General features: G+C 31.4%; 1 pseudogene; it reads right to left on the bottom strand.

Annotated features, from left to right (window-relative positions):
- Nucleotides 1-693: 693 nt before the first annotated feature.
- On the bottom strand, nt 694-3,458 carry LOC131027703 (WAT1-related protein At5g07050-like; annotated as a pseudogene).
- Nucleotides 3,459-4,057: the final 599 nt, after the last annotated feature.

Raw genomic sequence — 4,057 nt, 5'->3', positions numbered from 1 at the left:
GGATTTTGTTTCTTCCACTACATCTTTGGAATAACCTAAATTTACGAATTGGTAAATTTTTAGATAAGATCTCTCTAAATTTTTTAATGTTGCATGTGTTTATATCTATGTGAAATTTAATGTCAAAAAATGCCTTCTATGATTTATTGGTTAGACCATTCTTAATGAATATGACATGGGGTTCTATAGACTTTGATGCCTAATTTTAAAAAATTAATTATGCATACATCCAATATTACTATAAATTATTCGTACAACACTATTAACTAAATTAACATTGCATGATGTAAGAAAGAAGAATCATTCAAAGATAAATATAAATTAGAACACTATAATTCGTGGTGTAAGAAAAATATCTTTTTTATTTATTTATAAAATTAAATAACAACACATCCAATCTTTAAACTTTGATTCTTACCTCAAAAAAATTGATATTCATGCATCCAATGGCACTATTTACCATACCCCACACCAATATTAAATAAACTAAAATTTAACAATAATAAAAATAAAACTTACCAAAAAATTAAAAAAATACTTCAAAATATTATAACTTACAACTTATGAAATTACAAAAAAATATTGTTCATTCACTCACAAAATTAGATAATAACACTCAACATTCCCCTCACGTCACATTTAAGGGATCTACCAAATTAGAAATGCATTTCTTTCATCCTTGGATACACCCACCTAATAATCTACATCAAGACTGAATGCATACATAGTCTTCCTCATATTATAGAGGGTTGTGTTTAGGTCCTTCAATTGGTATGTTTCTGTAGGTTCAAGGTTGTTCTTGTTGTAATGAGACGTGGGGAGCATTTCTGAGATGGTGAATGTGGTGAACTTTGTGTCCTTCACTTTGCCCCACAAAACACCATACAGTCCTATTACTATCACCACTCCTCCACTCACACTGCATTCAATTTTATACAATTAGATCAGCAAATATAAGAACAACTGCATAAGATGTTATATATTTTATTATACAAGCAAAAAATGGCTAAAAGACAAACCTGCCCAAGTAGATGTTTTGATGAAGAATAATGGAATCCATGATTGCTGAAATTATCATAGTCAATGGAATGAATGCAGTAGCAAATACAGGCCCCTTTATTCTCATGCATAAACCTTGCACATAATATGCGATTCCTGAACCCACTACTCCCTGCATTCATTCGTAACAGTAGAATCTATAAATTAGCATCAGAATATTTTGAAAGACTAATTTAGATCACCATGTGTAACTTATTATCTTTTAACTATAAAATTATTAAGTTTGAAAAATTATATTCAAAATGTATACATTATAAGTAAAAGGAATTATGTACAAAATGTTACCCCTTAAATATAACATTGTTCAATATACATATAATTCATGAGTAAGAACATATTACATAAAAAATGAATGTGTCATTACTTTTTTATGTCGAGTTATGTCGAGAGGCATCTACAATGACATCGAAATGTCCGTAAACAAAAATCAATTTTTGAAAAAATTTGACATGCAAATGATGGGTAAATGCATGAAATATGCCATGTTTCAGTTTTTGTGGAGGTGTTATTTTATTGTTCCAAATAAAATAGAACCCTCACCACTTGTCTTCAACTAGATTCACAACTTTTTGCATGCAGCAATTTAATGGATTTGTATACTTGACATATAGTATTTTAGAAAAACATTTATTTTACAATGTTTCTCTTCTATTATAAGATATCTCTCGGCATATTTTACATATATATTTTTAATACAAGTAGTTGAACTAATCTAGTCAAATCACCTTAAATTGTATGTACTTGACATTTTAATTGGATGATCAAAAAGTGCTATAACTAATGAAAACTTACAGTAAACTGCAGTGAGAAGATTCATGTCAAATCCAATTGCCCACGCTGAAGGACGCCGTTCAACAGCTAATGTGATTGCAATTGACTGTAAGCTGCCCATCAAGCATATTAAGGTGGCAAGCGAAAGTTGTGCAGAATACTTCTTAAGTACCGAAGCCTGAATTCATCAATTCATTGTATTAGACCAAAATAGAAAAAGAATGCATGAGTTTAGTATTTAATATTTGCAGAGGAGATTAAGGATGGCAAGCAAGTGATGTTAGTTACCTGCAGAACAAAAAGGACAGCCCAAGCAAGTGTTGCAATAATTAAACACAGGCAACCTTTGATCATATCACTATTACTGTCATGAGAGGTAGAAGCATTTGAAGAATGATGATGGTGATGTGAAGACCAAGGCATGCGAAGAAGAGCTCCTTTGTACAAAGTCATGAGCATGGCTCCACTCACACATATTAGTGTTCCCACTATCTTTGCTTGACTACGTATCTCTCTAACTTTTACTCTCTCCATTCTGTATAATACAACACATATATCCCATTTAAATTTTCTTTTCGTGAGCACTTGTATACATTAACATTTATAAATTAGTATTATACATGTTGAGGAATGTATCTAAAATTTAAACAGACAATTGGAATCAAAACATAAAAGTACAAATACAGTAAACCATTAAAGCAAGAGAAGAGGGAGGAGATGGGCCTCAGTCATCTCATTTGTCTCATATATTAGTGGATTTGAACTGTTCACAAGAGGGTCCCAAGCATCTCTATCATTATCATCTTTACAATTAAAAAACTGTTACGTTTATAAAGCTGTACTAGGTAAGTCTATCCATGACATATGTTGTTAGTAAAATGATATAATATTTTAAGTTATAAATTGTGGAATCTAAAAAATTGTGTCAGAAAGATATTATTCTTAAGTACCACTCTGCTCAAATGTCAAATTTAAGAATTGACAACTAAAACTAGAACAATTTTTCTTCAGTTTTGATACTAATAACATATAGGCTGAACGATGATTAATTACCTAAAGATTAAAGCAATTACAAAGGTCGTAGCAGGAAGCAAGTTATTCATCGCACCACCAAAAGTAGGAGAAGTAAATTTCAAACCCAAGTAATAGAAGTTCTGATCCAATACAGGCCTGCCATTAATATTCCATTATCTTTGATTAGCAGACATCATAATAATGTACAAACCAAGGAGAAATGAGAAAAATGGATGCAAGTAGCATACCCCAATTAACCCAGTGCAAATATCTGGCAGAATATTTGAAATGTGATTTTGGGTCGAACCTTCCTGCAATTGATGGAGACAAATTGGATTAACTATATATATCTCTCTGCAGAAACGAGAGAAAATTTGATTATTTATTGTAAGGTGACATGGGTTTAATGAAATAAGTAAATACCTTTCAATGAAGAAAGCAAAAGGAGCAAGGACAAGTGTAGCAACTATGTGCCTATAGACTACCAAAACAAAGTGATTCATTCCTTTGTTAAGTGAAATCTTAGTAAGTATGGCCATCCCTGCATACCCAAACTGCAGGGAAGTCATTGCTATGTAAGGCCTTGCTTTCTCAAACATCTCCATTCCCATTGAAATAAGAAGTCTCTAACACTCCACTCCTTTCAAATTAATACTAGTAATTGTATGACTGGTTCAGTGCTTCACTTCATAACACAATATGAGCATGTTGAAGAAAGAAGCAATATTTATAAACAAATGAAAATACATTGCATTGGAGGGACAAACCATCCATTAAAAATAATAATGCTGGTACAGTCATCTAACTTAAGAAAATTTCATCACGACAGGTATTTTCACCATAAATAAATCGCTTTAATGGAGTGGGTTGATTCCCGAGAATTTTGTTCTCTCTTTCCTAACATATGGACTGAAAAAATATTTAAGAATTGATGGGAAAAATATATTTGAGGAAAAGCAAATGAGAGCGAAGGAAAATGAAGATACGTGAAAATGATTCAGTTAGCATTTGCAGTGTCGTGAAGAACGTTGTGTACGGTTTTGACTCGCCATATGGAGCGAATAATGTTTAATGGCTGTGAATTTCCAATTATTTTCTATGTAAAAAATAACATTAAATTACAAAGGTAATTACGAAAGATAAGCACAAATGGCTTTATCTTCTTTCGTCAATAAAATATAGTTTTTTGGATTAAATTTTTAATATGCTGCAG

This window comes from Cryptomeria japonica, chromosome 8 (genome assembly GCF_030272615.1).
Source record: "Cryptomeria japonica chromosome 8, Sugi_1.0, whole genome shotgun sequence".
In the NCBI taxonomy this organism is placed as follows: domain Eukaryota; kingdom Viridiplantae; phylum Streptophyta; class Pinopsida; order Cupressales; family Cupressaceae; genus Cryptomeria; species Cryptomeria japonica.
The sequence above is the reverse complement of the archived record's forward strand: the minus strand, read 5'-3'. Positions and strand labels throughout refer to the sequence as shown.